This window comes from Ruditapes philippinarum, unplaced genomic scaffold, assembly GCF_026571515.1.
Source record: "Ruditapes philippinarum isolate M1 unplaced genomic scaffold, ASM2657151v2 ctg3551_1_1_1_1, whole genome shotgun sequence".
Taxonomy (NCBI): domain Eukaryota; kingdom Metazoa; phylum Mollusca; class Bivalvia; order Venerida; family Veneridae; genus Ruditapes; species Ruditapes philippinarum.
Genome location: NW_026856213.1, coordinates 1 through 22,976, shown reverse-complemented (window position 1 = coordinate 22,976; position 22,976 = coordinate 1). Strand labels below are relative to the sequence as shown.

Below are 22,976 nucleotides of genomic sequence, written 5' to 3'. Positions count from 1 at the left end.
TTTACATGTACATACATATGCATACATACTCTGAACCGTATTAAGACAATCCGGTTTTTGATAACACAGATTTAAGACACGTGAGCTGGACATGATAAAATGTAGTAATGAATAAAGTAATTAATTATTGATGAATGCATGTTCGAATTGGTTTAATAAATATAATAATGCAGCAAAAGATATAAATTTTGTTAAGATAATTAGCACTGTAATTCTGTAAATGGATTTTACTTTGCAGTTTGTATAATAACTCCAGTAACAGTGATGAAGCCAAATTTGAAATTTCTTTGGCATCAGCAAATTCGAAAACAAACCCTTTGAGAATTTCGTGTTACAATTTTTGATTTGCACTAATGATGAAAAACAATTGCCTTAGATTGCCATAAAAGATATGATAATTATCATCAATGCACTTGCGCTTTTAAATGCTGTCTCAAAATGACTTCATTTAACTTAGTTTATCTTTTTCAGTGAATTATTTAGTACAATTATAATTATGATAAAAACACAGTGAGATACAGATCTTAGATCTTAGAGATCTTAAACTAAATACAATCATCCTATCATGAAAAAATAACCAGATTTGTGTAATTTGTTGAATAAGTATAGAAATCACTGTTCCACACCCCACCCCCTCCCGGCATGAAAGTTGTTGATATTTTGACATGTCTGAGATAGGGAGAAATTGAGTTGTCTTTCAGCATGCAGCGGTCATGAAAAAGATTATGCACAGGGCTTGTCAGTTATGACATATTTGACATATTAGATATTTCAAGGCAAAAATAGTTACTGGAATATCAAGGCATGATTGTGCACTTGCAATTTGCTAATTTTACTTCTCACATGTTTCATTTTCATTTATATGAAATTTTGAGGAATTTTTGGAGATGTTCTGTTTATTCTCCTTATAAACCATTTGAGATTCTAATATAACTTCTTCCCTTGAGTTATTTGATGATATCATCGCAAATTGAAATGACAAGAAAACTTTATTAATTTGTGAAAATTGGGGAAAGCTTTGCTCCCTGAAGAATTTGTGTACTGTTGAACTTATTATATTTTAACATGTGTATAATTCACAGTTGTCAGTTATGGCCTCCATGCTTGTCATACAGAGTCTAGTATATTTGTTGAATGTGTTTCATCAAAATTGTCTGCTAACTTAAAAGGCCTTCTTTAGATTTTTGATCATTTTTCTGTATAACTCGGTTAATATTTTGTTATGTAGATATAACAGTACATTATATGTAATTTGGCTTAAATGTTTGTAGAGCAGCCAGTCAAAGAAGCCGACATTGAATAACTAAATGTCCCTTTGACTTAATATTACAATGAGTTTGTATCCTCACAGGGGCGTTAAATTCTTTCTTTGATTGCAGCATTATTAACATGTTCAACATGCAATTTAAGGATTGCTCGGGCTGAGTGGGTTTAAACCCTGTGAAAGGCAAGCTTTTGTTCCCTTGATTCATTGCTTAGTACTACTTTGTTCCAGGAGAGAATACGTGAGTGTTTCAGTAAGCTGTAATGGCTTCCAACACAAACAAAAATAAATTTGCATGAACCATACTAAATTCCTTCATGTATTGCTACAATTACCACAAGCTGCTGGTTCTTTTTAGGTGCATGGCCTGAAATAATTCACAGATGTGCACTTGAGGTTGTCGTTAGAGAGTCAAAGCATGAAAACCACAGTATGATCTCCGTTGGAGAGTTTGACTGTATAGAAGTTGGAAACCCATGAGTTTGGCAACAGTCAAACCTTAGTTGTTTCAATAACCACTAAGTATATATAACATAACTTGAAGCTTAAGTATTTGCTGACAGAGGTGTTCCTTCAACACACAAATTTCATTTTGATATCTTAAACAATGAGGATTAGAAGAAATCGATTCTAACAATAGCAGTAATATTATTAAATCCTTTGATTGACTAACACAATTTTTACCAGATTATTATCAAAGGCAACAATGGCGTGCTTTATGGCTTAAAAACCCCTTCAACAATGATGACATGCAATCAAACAAACAAAAATGTAAAGACATTTTAATGGTGATCATTTTACAGAGAAATGATCAAAGTGGTATTTGAATTATTGTCAATGTGACAATGTGTCAACACGCATTAAATGTCAGATATTTATGTGACACAGATTCTGGTTATTAGTGACACTGACTCTGTTATAAGTGACACAGATTATATGGCATTATTGATTAATTGCATGGTATTTAAGATTAAATTAAAATGGTTTGTGATTCATTATAAAAGAGGAACTTAAGAGATCACAAAATAGAAAATTTCATGAGAAGAAACATCAACAAATTCCTTTTCTTTTTTTTCCCAATAAAGACAGGAATTTTTCAAGTTTTTTATTTCAATTTCATGATAGCAATGATTTTTTCCCCCAAGCAATTCTCACATCTAATTTGATAAATGTCACACATTTGCGACACGGATGTCATCAATTTTGCATGCAGTGTCTCAAGTAATTGTTAAACTAGTAATTAAATTGGTCACAGACAAATTAAGATTTTTATTACAAGATCATAACACATTTGAAAAACACAATAAAAAAGATTTTGTATCAGATTGTCAGATTGTTGTCAAACTTTTGTCACATAAAATATAAGTTATTTTTTATGTAATCTTCACACATGTTACATTATGGAACAAATGGCATTCAATTTATATTGACTATGTTTTGTCTCACAATTTGTAACAAGAATTATCTTTATAAATACAATGTATGTCCTATGACTCGAATTGCTGTTGTCACAAGTTTTCTTTTTTGAACAGTTTAAACCATTTTTAGCCCCACTTCTCGCAGCAATAGCAGAGGTATTTAAGTTAACCTTTTTGGTAATTTATTTTTCCAGTCTCCACCAGTAAAGCTGGAACATTGCCATATGACATGTACTATGTTGTTGTGACGAAAAACCCAATGAAACAAACAAACAAACCTGAGTAAAAGGTAATTTTTCAGGTAAAAAAGATAAAAATGTATTTGTGATAACAAAACATGAAATTTGTCATTAAATAATAGTGCAGATTTACTGTCCAGAACTGAGCTGCTCCTAGGACAGCTCTTGTTAAAATCATGAATGATATAATTTATTCAGTCATCAGTAGTTTTAAATGTGCTGTCTCTCCAATCCAGCTTTTTCAAAGTAAGGTAGGATTTTATTACAAGGCTCTTCATCATGAAGAGGCCGAGGCAATAAGAAATAACATTTTGTCAGTGCTGAGTTTGTAATCACATCATGTCATCTCAATATATGTCTGCAAGGAATTAAACGAAAATTTCCTGTAATTGTTTTTAAGTATTCTACACTGAAATTGTAGATTTATTGAATCATGATCGTCAGGGCCGTAAACAAATAAAATCAGTAACAAATAAATTGACATTGGCATATACAGTTGTTATACTAGCAATGAGATGATATTATTTTGCGTTGATATTTCTATATGTTTTGAATAATTTATACGTTTTCTCGTATCTCTTGACATTTCATAAATTGTTTTAGACCGTTATACCCCTCGTAAGACACAACTAGAAATAATCAAATTTTGGCGCACGTTCATTGTACAATTGTCGAAGTGTGTCTGTGGTATCACTTTATGGCTTTTTTCCCTATCTCTCAGCCAATGCACCATGGGGGAAAATTTGCATGTGAATTATTGATGGGTATTTTCCTGTATTCAATTGCAATCATTAATTGCCGGATGAGGCTGTTTCCTTTGATTTTTTTTTCCATAACCTTGTTTGATTGGAGTCAGAAAGGGACACCTCTGTAGAGAAGTAGATTTTGATAGTTCCTGATGAGAGCAATATATGGAGGTGTGTGTTGTGTTGTAATGGTCATTTAAGGACATGATTGGCAGCTTGTCCGAATGAGAGCAATAAGTGGTATTGTGTTGCAATGGTCATTTAAGGACATGATAAGTGGCATGTCCAAATGAGAGTAATAAGTGGTGTTGTGTTGTATGGTCATTTAAGGACATGATTGGTGGCATGTCCAAATGAGAGTAATAAGTGGTGTTGTGTTGTAATGGTCATTTAAGGACATGATTGGCGGCATGTCCAAATGAGAGTAATAAGTGGTGTTGTGTTGTATGGTCATTTAAGGACATGATTGGCGGCATGTCCAAATGAGAGTAATAAGTGGTGTTGTGTTGTAATGGTCATTTAAGGACATGATTGGTGGCATGTCCAAATGAGAGCAAACCATTTATAATTGATTATTAATAAGATTATAATGGAAGACAAACATTTTCAGGTTCTATAAACAAACGTTTAAATATGGTTTTATACAAAATTACTGTTGTGAATTTAAATTCAGTAAGCAATTTCAAAAATGTATTGGAACATTACATAGAAAAAATCACTGAAAATCGTCATTATTATTTGAAAGAAGCCACATATTAGATGAAAGCATTTACAATAATTACTGTCATTTTATTTATCGGCCTCAGTCTGGATTTTTATAGCTATTTTTAGAACACAATTCTGGTTTAGAATTGAATGACATTGACATATGGTATCCACTTTTAGCTTGACTATACCAAAAAAATAGTGTGACTTTCCTACTGGCTTTGGTGCAGTTCAGAGCTTATTAAATTATTTTGTAACATTTTTTCCAGGCAGCTTCGTTTCTCATTCACCACTGAAAGTATATACATATACTTGAAACTTCACACAATCATGTCCTTGAAATCATAAAATGGTATATAGGCAGGGGCATCCATGGCTAATTGATTATTAAGATTGTTGACTTCAAGCAACTTGCCCCTTACCGCTGTAGGTTTGAATCCCGCCAGGGACTTTGGATTCTTTCATGTGGGGAAGGTATCTCAGCTGGCTAATACGGTATGTTTGTGATTCTCGATCCTGCAATAAAAAGATTAGCTTCTTGAACAGCAAGATTTACATTTTGTTTTTTAAATGCAATAAAAAGTTCAGCTTCTTCAGCAAGATTTACAATTTGTTTTTCCAATGCAATAACAAGTTTAGCTTCTTTTGCAAGATTTATAAGGTCGATATAAAGATATTTATCTCTTTTGGTATTTGAAGCAGATAACAAAGTTACATTATTTTCAAGGCCTCTATGGGATATTTAAGTTTGGCTTTGAGTTATATTATTTTGTCTTTGATGCAGTCAGTATTTCATATTAGTTAAAACTCACTTAAAAGTGAAGGTCTGACAATTCAGTTTTACGATTTTTGTAATAAAATTAAAAATGTCTGATCTTTGTTTTATTTGTAACTGAAATGATATATACTAAGTTAGGCTATGAGCACAATAAGGTATGTAGTACATGCAGTTAAATAATGATGGACTAGCACAATAAGGTATGTAGTACATGCAGTTAAATAATGATGGACTATTTACATGGGAACAGATTTGAACGTAAACTTTTAGATGTTAATAGCTTTATGAAAAGCCAAATGTAAATGAGTTGGTTCATGGGGCCATTATGTTCCACATGTAAAGATTAATGTACTGTTTGAGTTACATTTTAGGCTGTTCAATTTGTTACAACACACTTTACCATCATGTACATATCCCCAATCTACAACTACATGATCTTGTTACTATATGCCATTACTTATCCTCATTCAAATGGACTGCTCTATGACTTGAATGTTTGAATATTGAATGTTTTCGTACTAAAGCCATGTTATCCTTGAATGTTTGAATGTTGAATGTTTTCATACTAAAGCCATGTAATCCCTCCCCCATTATATCTAAAGTATTAATTAAGATGCTGTAAATTATTTTTTATGGTTATTTGTCATTGTTAATATAAGCCATATCTCCACGTTGTTTAGCCAAATTTCCACATTATTTAGTCATTATATCTATAAGATAATTATAGTATTGGATAAATGAGTTTCATTTTAAGGGGATTCATTATTATACAGCCTTATATTTCCCCAATCTTAAAAACTGAATCGACTGAGTTTGATTTTGTGGGGATTTTTTCACTCCTTGACTCCTGATTATAAGCCAGTCATTATCCCAAATCTAAACATAGATGGACTGAAGAAGTTGGATTTTAGGGTTATTTGCTACATTAAACAGCCATATATCCCATTTAGTTTAAACAGCCATATATCCCCATGTAGTTTAAACAGCTATATTATCCCCATTTAGTTTAAACAACCATATATCTCATCTAGTTTAGGGGTAAAATGGTATGAATTGAGTGATTTGTCACAACAGCCATATATCCCCAATCTATTGATGCTTCTAGGAATTCTATCAGACAGTGAAAAGAAGAGAATGATTCATTTAGCCTATATTTACATAGTAGATTTATTACGTTTTTGCATGCATCTCAGCCATTGATCACTATTTATTGTCGGCAAGCAGCCATTAAAAAAACCCAACAAAACAAACAAAAACAACAAGCTGGGCATATGCAGCTAATCATTGTATTAGAATAGGGAAGAAAAATTGAAAAACTCTAATGTAAAAAGAATGTTTTTTATTCATTTTTTTTGTATTTTTATCTGTTTATAATTGAATTTACTGTTAAGGATGGAGATTAATTTATACAGATGGTTCAATATCATATTGATCAACTAATATTGCCTCAATATAAATGTCCCCGGCTGTCATTGGTAGGTTATTATATTTCATGCCAAAACAGCTGTCACCTTAAGAACTTGAACAAAGTAATTGCATCAATTTTCAGATTTTGAAATTTATCACATGAGCAGATACTGGATATTAGGTTCATTAATTAGTTATTTCATGATAATAAACAGATGAATCACCTGGATGGAACAAATTATTGCATCATACTTAATGTATGTAGATTTTAGTTTAAAATTGCAATGCTTTAAAACATCATGCAATAATTTTCCCTGTTATTGCATTGATTTTGATGATTATTAATGAAATATCTGAATGCAAATATTATTTTAATGTATCAATTTTAATTAAATTTTAATGTCAGAAAATCTACTTCATGCAAAGAAATTATTGTGTCAGTTTGAATAATTCTGTTATGCAATATGTGTTAAATTAACATAATTTCAATTTGATTATGCAGTACATGTATTACAGTTATTGCATCAATTTTGTCATCGAAATACAGTATAATATTGTATCAATTTAAATATTAGAAAATTGTCCACATGTATTATGCTATTAATTATTGTATTACTTTTGTCTCAATATCTGTAATGCAGTTGTGTAAATAACATATCAGTTTGGTCGACAATCCATGAGAGTTGGATTCTATCACTTTGAATATTTGTCACCTGAATACAATAAAATAATATAATATTGTATCAATTTGAATGTTAGGAACTTGTCCACTTGCATTATACAATAAATAATAAATTATTGTATTAATTTGTCTCAATATCTGTGATGCCAGTATGTGTTAATATCAGTTCCATCAGAGTTTGATGCCGTCAATTTGAATATTTGTCATCCAAATACAGTATAATAATATTTAGATGTTAGGAAATTTTACTGTTGAAACTTTGAAAATAAAACATGTTGACTTAAGTGCACTGTGAAGCTATAGCGGCAAAAGTTTGTTGGTACAGGGGGATTGAGCTTGGAAAAACCAATATTTGCAGAGTTCCGGATAACAACTATTAAATTAATAGAAATTGAAATATTTGGAACAAGTTAATGTCTTCATTACTTAATAAACAATATGTGTGTCCTCAGTAAACATTATGCATACAAATGCATAATATCATATTTCAGTTTAAAGTACCTGTTATATTACAATAACTTAAATATTAGCCATAACTGGTATGTTATAAGATTGCAACAATTTTAGCATGAATTTTTTTTTCTCAATAAATTTTTATATCAATTGAAGCACTTATTTCAGTATGCAATATTTTTACAGTTTTTGCTTGTCTGCAATACACAGATATTTTATTGCAGCAGTTTAAACAATTTAGAAAATGTTTTTATCAGTTTGCTGTTATTAGTTTTTATGTCAATTTGAATAAGGAACTGTATAATCTATATACGGTTATATATTGCTTGAATGAAATATTGAATTTTGTCAACACTTTGCTGTAATAATATTGCTACAAATTAAATTCTAATTCGAAGGACTACTTTTCATTATTAATTTGTTTAAAAGATCCTACCGTTTTCATTGCCTAGACCTGGTTTTCTGTTACAGACATATATATATATTCAATTGTAACAAAGCACCATGTGTGGTTAGTAAATTTTAAATTCAGCATTTTATGCAGATATTCTGTCCCACGATACATTTTGATCGTGGTCTTAGTCTCAATATCATTGGTATATAAGAATATTTCATTAATTCTTTACTCCTAGTTTGCATGCCAATGTGTTTACGATAGACATAATTCTGCGGAACTTATTTTCGTTAAGCGGCTGTTTAAGCATCAGCCGGTTCCCTGGAGGTAGCCTCTTGACAAATCTCCAGCAAATTGTTGTCTTATCTTGGTATTTGGGGTGAAATTAGAAATAAACATTTATGACGTTAAGCCCCCCATGAGGTCCGTCGTCCATCTATACTCAGTAAATTTCTGAGGCATCTTCAGTATTTGAATTGAGACCAATTGGGGATTTTTTCCGTAAAAGATCGGAATTGACAGCAGGGCATCATCAAACAAAACAGGAGTACTTTATATGGCTTATAAAATATAGCATTAGCTAGAGGGGAATCAGCAAGTGTATTTGTCTTTCTCTCTCTCTCCAATTTCTCAACAATTGATGATAAAATCTCACTAAGTTGCTGAGTAGCTTAATAACATATCCGGTAGAATATCTCGTAGACAACTTTGGCGTGTTTTTTTCCAGAGGAAATAAGAGGGAATTAATTGTGCAATGTGAAAATATTGTCAATGCATCTTTAATGTGTATAGGTTGTATTGAAGTCTTTTATTGCTTGAATATATGACAAATACACCCAGCTTCTTATTTGATGTTTATAAATTTACATCAGAAAATAAAATTCAATGTAAAAGCATTTTATGTATTAATAATAATTTTAGCAAATGTGCTGTGCCATTTTATTCCTAAATCAAAACTGTATAGTGCTAGTGGGAAGTTGAAAGGAGTTTAGGACTTTTTGCAAGAATGGCTTATAGAGCTAATAAGACTATATCACCAGTTTAAAGTCAGGTATAGACTCTGGTCAGACTCTTTACTGTTGACTGCTCAAGTTCATCACTTGGATTTTAATTAAAACTGCTTTATTTGTGTAATGGATTTACCCAGCTATCATTGGAGCAATCCATCCAAAGCTGTAAGGTATTTCAATGTCAAAACATAAAAATTGAGCTACCAACAATATATAGATCTTGGTTACGATGCATTGATATGAAGGCTGGCCTAGCGCACGGATACAGTTGGCAATGGCTGATAACTTTTGGTTCCAGCAGGTTAAGGGTTAAAATAAGAGTGAACAGGAGTTCCAAATTCAATGCATTCTGATGTCTGGACAGCATTTTTGTATTCCTCACATAAACAGTTTCAGAGTTGAAAAAAAAATTGGTATTCTTTCACATTATATATAATAATGTATTCTTCATGACTTATTATCTGTCAAATAACAATTTTTTTCCCTTCATATTTTTCAGACTCAATACCAAGTAGAACCATGTTGACTTCGACCAGGCTTCAGATTTTGCTGACACTGTGACAGAGCCAAACAGGAGGGGAACCAGTCTACAGCATTCCTTCTGTGATAAAATTATTAATTCCCTTATTTGTGATATTTTTAGAAGAATTACTTCCCTTTAGTTGAAGAATATTGTATAGGAATTGTTACTTTAATTAACACATTCTACAAAATGGCTAGTTTCTTCAGGAGAAAGCGAAGTCTTATATTTAAGCTCATACTAGGAATTCCCACATTGTGGTTTTTAATTGTGATATTTTTAAGTTTTCAAAGTACTGATAATGACAGCTCAGATGGCGATAAAGGTCCTGACAAAATTAAACGTGATATAAAGAACAACAATGGAGGAGGAGGAGGAGTTTTTGACGGATTTCAAAATCCAATTAATAAAATTAATAAAATAGTGCAACCTTTTAATCCATTTGTTAATAAGGAAGTGACTAAATATGGAAATAGGGTAGATTCTAATAGAGGCAATGGTGATGTCGTAGGAAATCCAGATGATAGAATTGTACACAAAGATTACGATGTGTCAGGAAAATTTAGGAATTCAGACAGTGGACCAGGTAGGAACTTTTTGTTGTTGCTTTTTCAACTGTTAGTTATTGGTTATAGCAGAGACATGTCTCTGGTTATAGTCTGTAAAGTTGCTAATTAGTGATCTTGCTAAGTGTCTTTGTAAGAGACATTTTCTGATTCCCATTTTCTTTTTCATGTGACCTCAAAGTATTTTTTCTTTCGCTTTTGGTATAAAGAGGATATTTAATTTGAGACGCAATAATTTTTTTAATTTCATATATACATTTGTATCCTGAGTGTGGTCACCAAGCATTAGAACTTTGTTTTTTGTTATATTGCATTTCTTTTTGCATTCTTGACTGAAGTAACTCAAGGACAAAGCAGGATTTACCATGATTTTTATTGTAAGCTACTTACAACCACAAATGATCAATTACCACAATATAACTGACTTGTCACAGAAATGATCTGAAAGTGGACTTCTTACACATCCCATGAAATAGAGTTGCAATATTCAGCAGGCAGGGTAATATGGGTTAGATGTAATTCTTCCAAGCTGATAGTAATTCATTTCCGTTGGGGTAATAAATGCAATAAAGCAATGACCTTAATTCTTCTTTGTGTTATTTCTGGTCATAAATATGAAGTGAAGCTGACTTCAACCACAAATGGCCCCAAAAAGTAATTGTTCTGTGACTGTTGTCTTATACCACCACAAAAAATAGGGTAAGAAGATTTTACAAAAAGATTTTATAGAAGAGGAAAAGCAAATTGAGTGAGACACATTGAGTATAATGGCAGTAAAAAAAGATGAATGTAGAAAGATCCGGAATAGATTAAGTGTAGTGTTAGGAGCACTTATAAAAAAGTTGATGGTGATCTTGTGTAAGATCACATACTTAACAGGATCTCATGACACAGATGCTTCCATCTCCACAGAAGGAAACTTTGGGTTTTCATTCACAAGTAAATCTTGAATATTGCCATGCTTGACCCCAACATCTGTGTCAATGACTGGCTTAAATCCCAGACTGAAAATCCAACAAAACTGAAATTCCATTGGCTAATGTTTCCCATGTATTAAATATGAAAACATTTCAACAGCCCAAGAAATGAAGTTGGAACTATCGGCAGAGTTATTCCTACACATTATTTCCCTGAACTTTAGGCAGCCTAAGAGTGTTTCTGTGATTTTTCTTGAAACTGTCTGTATAGAGTATTCTGCCATTTTTCTCCCGAGGAAGACTGATACTGAAACATATTGAAGTGCTGATAATGTAAATGACATGTTCGGCAAGATTGTCATCGTACAATTTTATGCTTCCTTAATGATTTCCTTCATTGTACCACTTGTTTAACGTTGTCATTAATCAGTCATATTCATCATACAAGATAAAGCAATTATGCTGATGGGGAGATTCTGTTTTGCAATTAACCCTAAACTTACTGGCTTTCTTAAATGCAACTTTTGGAACTATTTTCAATTTGATGTTAATTTAAAAATTTGTCAGCCAACAGTTTAGGGCCTGGTCAGACTACAGTGTTGTGAGGCTGACCTGGCTCTATTCGTGGCAATTTAATGCTTGTCTCCTTCAGTTCCAGCAGCTTGTTTTATACAGAACTTAATATTTTAGTTTGATTATATAGGAAGCTTAAAGCTTATAGTCTGTTCCTGGAACCAACCAGTACTGAGCGATGAGTGTAGTTTCTTGCTCAAGGAAACAACTACTTGCCTCTGACGGGTTTTGAACCCATGCAGCTTACGATCATTAGATTACTAGTCTGACGCGTGAACCACTTGGCCACGCCGCATTTAGGGTGAAAGATTCAAAATATTTCTAAATTAAAGTATATAAAGCTCAGAATTCTGTGCAATCTGATGTTGGTACAATGTAGAATATTAATTTTGTTTGTTTTTAGATAAAATCATACCTTTAAATAACCAAACTTAAAAGAACAATGCCTTGAAATTTCAGGGTGGCTCATGAGCAAATCGTAATGATAATTGTACTTAAAACTGCAGTTGAAAGTTTGTTTTTGGAATGTTTAATTCCATGCATTATTTTCTGTCTATTACATAACAGATCACATTTTGTCTAACACTGACTATTTTAATAAATATTGCAAAAAAGTGGATTATAAGATTATTTTTTTTGAAAGTATAATTATCACCCGTATAGTTTTATGCACTTTAACCTTTAGCCTAGGGCAGAAAAACTTATTATTTCCATGTGACCAAGCATAACAAGTCTGCACTGTGTCGATCAGTACTTATTTGGAAAATTTTCATGAATTAATATAATTATACCCCCACCACAAAATGTGGGGGGGGCTATAATGGATTCGCTTTGTCGCGTCGGTCGGTCGGTCCGTCCGTCCGTCGGTCCGTCTCCATTTTCGTGTCCGCTCTGTAAGTCCTACACTACTTGAAAGATTTTCTTCAAACTTGGCTCAAATGTTCACCTCAACAAGGGATGTGCAGAAGCCATATTGCCCATGTGTCAGTTCAAGGTCAAGGTCACAATTGAAGGTCAAATATTCAAACACTATCAAATATTACACAGTATGTCGTGTCCGCTCTGTAAGTCCTACACTACTTGAAAGATTTTCTTCAAACTTGGCTCAAATGTTCACCTCAACCAGGAGATGTGCAGAACCCATGTCGCCCATGTGTCAGCTCAAGGTCAAGGTCACAATTGAAGGTCAAATATCAAACAATCAAATATTACACAGTATGTCGTGTCCGCTCTGTAAGTCCTACACTACTTGAAAGATTTTCTTCAAACTTGGCTCAAATCTTCACCTCAACAAGGGGATGTGCAGAACCCATTGTTGCCCATGTGCCAGCTCAAGGTCAAGGTCACAATGAAGGTCAAATATTCAAACAATCAAATATTACACAGTATGTTGTGTCCGCTCTGTAAGTCCTACAACCAATTGAAAGTTTTTCTTTCAATCTTGGCTCTAATGTTCATCTCAACAGGGGCATGTGCAAGAACTTATGTCACTCTTTTGCTGGCTAAGGTCAAGGTCACACTTTAAGGTCAAAAATTGACTTAGATAATATTCTTAAATTTTAACATTTTTTTGAATATTTCTAAATCTAGAAAAGGTATTTGCTTGAAACTTAAAAATATTTTTGAAGGGTCACAATTCCGATATGCTGTTCGTTCAAGTTTCATAACTCTGTATTGCATTTTACCAAAGTTATGCCCCTTTTTAAGTCTTTCAAATTACATGCAATCAAATATTTGCCAACATGTTGTGTCCGCTCTATAAATCCTATACTAATGGAAGAATTTTTCTTCAAACTTTACTCAAATTTTCAACTCAACAAGGTTATGTGCAGAATCCATTGTCACCTTTGTGCGGGTAAAGGTAAAGGTCACACTTGAAAGTCAAAAATTGACTTAGAAAATGTTCTTAAATTTTAACATGTACTTGAATAATTCTGAAACTAGCGCAGGCATTTGCTTGAAACTTAAAAGATATATAAGGTGTGGCAAATAAGATATGCAGGTCAAGTTTCATTACTCTGTATTGCATTTTGAAAAGTTATGCCCCTTTTTAAGTCTTCAAATTTACATACAACCAATACTAGACAATATATTGTGTCTACTTAATAAATTCTATACTAATGAAAGGATTTTCTTCAAACTTTACTCAAATGTTCAACCAAACTGGGTGATGATGCAAAACCCATCTTACCTTGTGCCAGATTAAGGTCAAGGCCACACTTGAAGGTCAAAAATTGACTTATAAATAAAATGTTTAATACATTGGGAAAATGAAAGGTTATTTGTAACTGTTTCGAACATGATTTGATAATATAAATTTATACTATTACCTGTACAATTAGTCTTTTTTTCACCAGAGATAATTTCTTTTTATGTATTTGTGCCACATTTTATTCCCTTAACCACCTTTCCAAGTGGTCTTCTGTCAAGGACATTGGTGGGGGTATGAATCGCATTCAGCGATAGTTCTAGTTTTGTCCAGATTTAAAGAAGAACAAGTCCAAATTTAAGATATTGAGGGTGATTAGGGTTAAAACCATCCCCTGGGTGATTTAAAATCATGTCCAGGAAATAATTCATGATAGATGCATGAATAAGACTTCAATATTTAACTTTCCACATTTTACAAAGTTTATTATCCCCCGCCGAAAAATTTCGGCGGAGGATATAGAAATAGTCTCCGTCCGTCCGACCTTCCATCCTTCCGTCCGTCCGTCCGTCCTTCCGTCCGACATTTTTGTCCGCAGCATATCTCTAAAAGTATTTGAGTTATCAACTTGAAACTTCATAGGTGGATAGACCTCATTTGGGAGGAGTGCAGTGCACAAGAATGATAACTCTACCTTGCATGATTTTTGAGTTATTGCCCTTTGTTATTTTTCAAAATTGATTTTTGTCCAGAGCATAACTCCAAAAGCCTATGAGATATTAACATGAAACTTCATAGGTGCATAGATCTCACTCAGGAGGTGTGCAGTGCACAAGAATGATAACTCTACCTTTTCATATTTTTGAGTTATTGCCCTTTGTTTATTTTTCATACCTAATTTTTCACCTGAGTGGGAGCATAATTCAAAAAGTGTTTGAGATATCAAATGAAATGTCATAGGTGGATAGATCTTATTGAGGAGGAATGTTGTGCGCAAGAATGATAACTCTTCCCTATACAATTTTTGAGTTATTGCCCTTTGTTTTTTTTTATGCTATTTTGTCCAGAGCTTATCTCAAAAAGTATTTGAGGTATCAACTTGAAACTTCAAAGGTGGATGGATCTCATTGAGGAGGAGTGCAGTGCTTAAGAATGATAACTCTACCTGCATTATTTTTGAGTTATTGCCCTTTGTTATTTTTCAAAATTAATTTTTGTCCAGAGCATAACTCAAAAAGCCTTTGAGATATCAAAATGAAACTTCATAGGTGCATAGATCTCACTCAGGAGGTGTGCAGTGCACAAGAATGATAACTCTACCTTTTATAATTTTTGAGTTATTGCCCTTTGTTCTTTTTCATACTTAATTTTTCAATTCAATTTTTTTCTCAAAAAGTATTTGAGGTATCAACTTGAAACTTCATAGGTGGATAGATTTTACTGAGGAGGGATGCAGCACACAAGAATGATAACCTACCCTGCATTATTTTTCAGTAATTGCCCTTTGTTATTTTCAGCCATCAGTATTCACATAGGTTTCATATCTGTAATCACTATAGCCATCAGTTTTCATTACCAAAAGACCTCTTAAAATGGAATTATTCCGCTCTACTACATATACATTCTTCCAATGAGCAAACACATTCGGCGGGGGATGGCCATGTTGACATGGCTCTTGTTAATCCATGTTTTGACAAATGATGAAATGTTTTACAAAGGTATTTGTTATTTCATGAAAGTTGGTTATTTAAGACAAGTTTAACTGCATTTATATAAAGTTGATAATTTTCCGGTTGGCAGATTTATGACCCTGAGGAACTTTAAATATCAATTTATTGTCAGGCCACTATGCATATTTCTGCAGTTTGAGTATATACTGTTGGCCAGTCAGTTTTTGTGAACCCTAAAACCCATTTTGGACTGTTCCAATACATGATATAAATTCAGAAGGGAAATTGTTTAATAATTTGTTAACTGCAATTTGAGAAGATATATATCTGATCTATATCCGTGACAATCTATTAAGCAACAATATTTGCCGACTGGCAGGCACTGTCAATTTCCTGTCTAGCGTTTACAAAATTATAACCCTGATCGGAAATTGAGATGTTTACATGGAACAAAATCGATGAGTTTAAATAATGATAGCATGTGGGTTTTTGTTTTTTTTACTTGTAGACATATTTAGGCCATGTAAAATATTGTTACAATTTTATATGAATTGTAGCGCTATTTTCAAAATGTTTTTAGTCCCCTACCGGTTTACCGGAGGGGACTTTAGGTTTACCCTCCGTCCGTCTGTCCGTCCGTCTGTCCGTCCGTCCGTCTGTCAGTCCGTCAGTCCGTCCGTCCACAAAACTGGATCCCGCGATAACTTGAAAAGTACTGAAAATAGTTTTATGAAACTTGGTATATGGATAGATGACAGTATGGAGATTATGCACGTCTTTTTCTTTTCTTCCTATGTTGAAAATTCTGGTTGCTATGGCAACAAATAGGCTAAAAATATTGCAAATTTTACACTTAAACTGGATCCAGTGATAACGCAAAAAGTACTGGAAATATTTTTATGAAACTTGACATATGGGTAGATGGCAGTCTTGGAATTATGCACGTCTTTTTCTTTTCTTTCTATGTTGAAAATTCTGGTTGCTATGGCAACAAATAGGCTAAAAATATGGCAAATTTTACACATAAACTGGATCCAGTGATAATGCAAAAAGTACTGGAAATATTTTTATGAAACTTGACATATGGGTAGATTGCAGTCTTGGAATTATGCATGTCTTTTTCTTTTCTTCCTATGTTGAAAATTCTGGTTGCTATGGCAACAAATAGGCTGAAAATAAGGGAAATTTTACACATAAACTGGATCCAGTGATAAAGCAAAAAGTACTGGAAATATTTTTATGAAACTTGACATATGGGTAGATGGCAGTCTTGAGATTATGCATGTCTTTTTATGTTCTTCCTATGTTGAAAATTCTGGTTGCTATGGCAACACATATACTGAAAATATGGCAAATTTTTACACATAAACTGAATCCAGTGATAACTCAAAAAGTACTGGAAATATTTTTATGAAACTTGACATATGGGTAGATAGCAGTCTTGATATTATGCATGTCTTATCTGTTCTTCCTTTTTTGAAAAAATATCAGTTGCCTTGGCAACAAATAGGCTTAAAACATGGGAAATATAACAATATTTGTGATAAGTCAAAAAGGGCTGAAAATTTTATGAAATTGCATCTTTAAGTCAAGAGTTATCTCCTATTTAAGAATTTTGCTTTTAAAATGTTATATTTTGGTAACAGGGATGTTTCAAATATTAACTTTAGAGTGTCCTTCAGTCCGTCTGTCTGTCTGTTCATAAAAACTGTTTCCTGTGATCACTTTTAAAGAACTTTTCCAACAAGTTTACTTAAAATAGAGAAAAATTGAAACATAAGTGAATGGCCAATGCCCTTCAGAATGTTGATGGGGTTCTAACCGGTAGGGGACTTATGGATTGCTTGCAATACTATGATAATTGCTTGTTCCTCAAGTTTTTCATCTCCCCAAGGGTGTTTTAAATGAGATGTAATTGATGACAGTGCTATAAGCTGTAATTGTTTATGACCAAATACGGTAGCTGTTTTAAAGACTGAATATATATTAATTAAAACTGAATTTGTATTAATAAAAGACAAATAATAGAGTAATAGTAATCTATTTATTTTCAAACTCGTTCCGCAACTCTACCAAATGAGCTATCTGGCCACTAATATGTATATATATATAGTAAACAGTTTAAAACATAGTGGAAATTATTAAACATAACTATATCAGTAAGTAGTCAGTTCAAGAGATAAAATAGGGGATTAATGGTACCCTTATCCTAATAATAACCGGAAACCATTTTTTTATGCAACCAAAAATCAGTAGATAGGGGTGATTATTTTATATGATATCATGTCTTGATCAGACTGTGAAATTGGATGTATTAAGTGAAGATTCAAAGTACCCCTATTATTTCATTTATGCTTCAGTAATATTTTTTAAAAGTTTTTGGTTTAATGCCCTTAAAACACTAAAAATATTAAAGGCCCATTATGCCTCAGACCCTAATTCCTTTGTTTTGACATTGATATGAACCGATATATCTAAAGATAATATATTTGACGATTAGGAGAGCTTAAGGCTGCTTTAAGAAAGAGCAAACATTAGTTTTATAATGTGTAAATAATGGTTTTTGAGCATGTTAGATGATTATCAAATAAAGAAAGTAGTTCTGAATGTGAAATTATTTGTCATAAAAGTAGCAAAAGCTAAACAAACAGTATATTGACTTCCATACAAAATACTAAGTCCTAAGTAATTTTACTAATTGCTAAAAGGCAAAAAGAATGATTATTCAGATTATTGGCCTGAGTGAGTAATCTTTCGGAAGCTATTACTATAATAGGACACTAAAATTAAAATGCTTCCAAGAAAAAAAAATTAAAATAATTCTTGGGCGTAATGGGCCTTTGAATATTTTTTTAACTTGTCCATCTTTCAATCTGAATAAAACAAAATTTCAAAATAACTTACGTCTGGAACGACTTAGTACATGCAGAACATGTTCAAAAGGCAGGGATGAACTGTCTCATGGTCAGCACTGGTCACAATTAGGTAGATGCAAGGTCTTACAGTTTTAGCGGATTATATCGATTTAGAACACAGCCTAAGTAATGAGTTGGTAAATACATTGATGTATTTTCTTCTGGTGTCTACAGAAATGACATAGATAGATAGTCACAGCTTTGGAACTGGTAAAAAAAGTTGACATTACTATTTTTAACTGTCAGCTGACTGATAACAACGACAAAATTTGATTGAATTTTTCAGCTTGTAAATGAATTAATATAATTGTCAACAGTTGCTCAGGTTCTTGGCTGATGACAGGAAAGACAATGGTTGTAACAAACTGCTTTGAGCTAGTAATGGTTGTAACAAACAGCTTTGAGCTGGTTTTAAAAAGTAATTTTTTATGTTCTTGACCTTAGTAGCTTATGAGTAGAAGAAATCATCAACTGGAAGATTAAGTTTGTATATTAATTGTCAATTCAGTTAGCAAGTTCCAGGCTGTTTATGGGAAGGTAAAATATAGGTACAAGTTTGACAGTACAATTACCACCTTTAAAGTTGGTAAAAGATTTATATATTTATCCTGGTACAGTCATTATCTGATGGAGTTGATGTATTGTCCATTCTGCTACTTGAATCTGGCTTTTTACAGGTTTGGCTATAAAAGGTATACCATACTAGTCCTTAAGCTAGTAAATAAAGTTGATACATTATTGTCAGCTGGCTGGTTCCTGGCTGATTGCAGGAAAGACAAATATAGATACAGCCTTAAGGAGATGTATTGCAATTGGCTGTCAGTGAACAGTCTATAATCAGACTACAGGAAGATTTTCTGTCATTGTAATTATTTACTGCTCTCATTTCTTAGCTTTGGTGTTCCATGTTAATTAACAGTGTAGAATGGCAACAAAAGATTGTCTCGAAATATTAATGAAGTCTGGCTTAGTTCTGTCTTAGTACTCTTTTTTTACCCCTTTTTTTTAAAAAAAAAAAAATACATGGTCATGTACTTAGTACTTTTTTTCGCCCCTTTTTTGCTTTTGAAAATAAATGGTCATGACTATTTGTTGCAGTCTAAAAATTGGTCCACTGCTCTTTCATACTTAAGTTTATAGAGTAAATTTACCATTTCTTTAAATGGTACCACCCCTGTGAAATGAATGCTTACAGTTCATGAATAATTCATGAAGTATTCATTCTAGTTCATGACCTCGATTCATGAATAGTTCATGGATGTACATGAAGACAAAATGGCACAAATTCTTGAAAAGTTCAGAGGACACCTAGTTCTTGAACTGTCCCATGTTCTTGATCAGTTCATGACTCAATAAAACATGAACATTTCATGAACTGTTCTTGAACAAAATGCAATGAAATGCTCATGAACTGTTCACTTACAGTAAATTATGAACTGTTCATGAATTTTACCTCTACATGAACTTTTCTGGCACTTTTTCCAGTGCAAATTCATTGTGCCATTTTTATCTTCACGAAAAGTACAAGAACAGTTCAAGAACTACAGTTCATGAACAGTTCCTAAACTACATTTACATTATTTCACATTCATGAAAAATGCAAGAACAGAGCAGACAGATGATACCAATCAATTTGCGGACTAACAAGTCTAAACAATATGTACTCAACATAAGCTCTAAGTTATATTGTTCAAAAGTAAACCACAAACATGTAAAACTGCTTGTAAAATTTAAAAACTACACATCTTTGTTTTAACAAGAACTAAGAAATAGTTTCTTCAATACAGCTTGCTGATTTTCAAAAGTGCAAAATCAAGAACTTGAAATTAGAACAGTTTCCAATGTTTCACTTATTTTGTGATTTATTTCCTTCTGATGACCTTTTGCAAAGTCTCTAGTTTTTTATTAAATACTTCTTGATACACCGGTTTTCCTCCTCACTAGTCTTTCAAGATTGCTGAGTTTCGAGGGTTCAAGTGGTGGTCTCGGGGAATCCTTACACTTATTGGTCATCTTTCCAGTCCTAGAGTGGGTTCTAAGTTCCTCACAGTGAAGATAGTCTTTGTTATTGTAACCAAGACTTCTTGAGTATCACTAAGATGTTCCACAGCTTATAATTCGGGGTCCTCCACTTTTGTATTCTGACTCTCTAAAGCAGTAATTGGCTCCTCCATGCGTCGAATCTTTCTACGCAGGCTTCTGCACTCATCCTCCCATCTAGTTTGGAAATAACAACAAAAAAAAAAACAATATAACGTCTTGTGTTTGAAATGACAGTTTTAAACATCACACAAATGTTACGAAAAAATGCGTTTTCATAGTACCCTTCAAACCTATTTTTATACCTCGATATCAGGGTATATAAGTTTTTCATTAATATTTAAGTAGAAAATACTAATTATGCGAATTTTAATACTAGTGAAATTAGACTGAATTAAAATTCTAGGAATTTTGCCATGCAAAAATATCTGGTTCTAATGTAGACAATTGTAAAATTGGGTCCTTGTAACCTCAACTATATTGCTTACCCGTCAGATCTAGCCTCAACCACACAACCCCCAGCAGTTCCTGCATTTTTGATTCACTTTCACATTTGACACTGTCAGCAGGACCTATAATATTATATATATATAGAGAGATTAAATCCAACACATCCAAAAACAACAACAACAACAACAAAAAAAAAAAACAACAACAGAAAATGTGATTTCTGTTCCAATAAAAATTTTGGATGTATCTTATTTGCTTTAAAAATACAGTCAGTCATGTGTTATTTTCCTTGTTGATCATATTCCATTATAAAACTACATAAATAATGGTGATATAAAAATATTGTCTCTTTATGAAAAACTTTTTTCTGATATAAAGGAAAATTGGCTCAGGTAGTCAACTGTCAGCATACCAGGGTGTTGAACTGTCTGGGATAAAAAAGACTTGCTGCCATGCATTTTTTCAAAAAACTATTTTAAACTAGATTCTATATTTTAGAAGGCATTAGCAAATAAGTTCCTGCAGGGAAGCAGAACCATGTTCAATCTTCAACGATGCTTTGTTTTTTTATTCATTTTATATTGATCCTGTTCAACAATAAAGAAATAAATAAAAACGGGTCGCGAAAATATGTGACAAATGTCCGTTTACGCAATATTTCCAGTAAGGTTGAAGTATCTAAACTGTAACTAAGAATGAGCTGGAAATACAATTATTATTTCTATTGTTAAAGTCGGCAAATTGTTACAAAATAATGCTTTAAGAAGTGAAGAAAGTTCATTAAAATAATTATAGACTCTTCATTTTTTTCTTGGAGGAGTCATGACATAAACACGCCGGCTCTGTTTGAAAAAAAATCAACGGGTGCATTTATGATAATACTCACAGTGAATTTCACCGATTGCAGCTTTGAAGGTCTTCTTCGGATAATTTGCTTGAGCAATTTCACTTTTCTTGTTGTATGTCTTTATTGGGGAGATGATATTAGATATGAGACGAAGTTTTTGCCGTCTTTGAATATTGAATATTGCGCGCTTAATAGACCTGTGTACTACGTAATAAATCTGTGTACTACGCAATAAACCAGTGTACTACGTCAGCAACATGTGCTCGATTCTCATAATTTTGTGTAATTCCGTTGTTTTTGCCGTCAATACAATGACCATACATGCCATAATTTTTAGACTCATTTCCGAGACACTTTTCATTTGAAGGTGGGGCATTGATCAGCAAACGTATTTTTTTTTCAATTTACATAGTGGCATACAGCCTATAGGCCCTATAACCGGTAATTACAACTTGCAAATTTAATGACACCATAAACAAAGTCAGAATGTCAATAATTATTAACAGTTTTTCTATCTTTTAAAGTACTTAGGCATCGCTTAATTCAATCAGACACAGAATAGAATGAAGATATGTTAAGTAATGACAATGAGCCATGTCCTTTACCTGAAACATTCACTGAATCTTGTAGATTTTATCATCTCATATTTAGCGCGTATTTTTCACGGTGTTTGACCACTAATAAATTTAATTTATAATGGCCAGTTGGCCAGTGTATGACACCTTCACTGGGGTAATTAATCTTTATTTGATCAAAATTATTGCCGATAATTGTTATTTGGAAGGGCATGTTAATATACCAATCAAAGGATAAGTGATCACCATTGCAAAGCTGTTAGGCCACTTAGGGGGATAATTGTTCCTTATTAGCGTTCTAGATAAGTTTACAAAAACTTGACAATAAAATTATATAAAAAAGTAAAATTTCTTGCTTCAATGTAGATTATTTTAGATTTTTTACCGGGACATAAATCATCTCTGGGACAGACACCTTATTTCCGGGATTGTCCCCGGACACGGGACGTTATGGCATGTATGACAATGACTGAATAATTTTCAATTAAAACATTGAGGCCTACAAATTTATTTCACAAACCTAATATGAAATTAGGCAAAGCCTATGAACGGGGAAGTCGTTAAAAATTCCTTTCATTCTTTCCGTTTTAAAAGGTGTCATTCGGTATTACATGCACCGCTTCCGTTTTCACTCGGAATACTCGACGATTATCTTTTA

At 32.7% G+C, this 22,976-nt stretch overlaps 1 long non-coding RNA gene across 1 annotated transcript in view; it reads left to right on the top strand.

Moving 5' to 3' along the window:
- The window catches only part of LOC132745812 (uncharacterized), a 73,378-nt gene extending 63,181 nt beyond the window's left edge, over positions 1-10,197 (top strand). The window contains exon 4 of the long non-coding RNA XR_009627906.1: positions 9,596-10,197. This is a non-coding gene — a long non-coding RNA (uncharacterized LOC132745812). The remainder of the gene's footprint in view (positions 1-9,595) is intronic.
- The last annotated feature ends 12,779 nt before the right edge of the window (positions 10,198-22,976 follow it).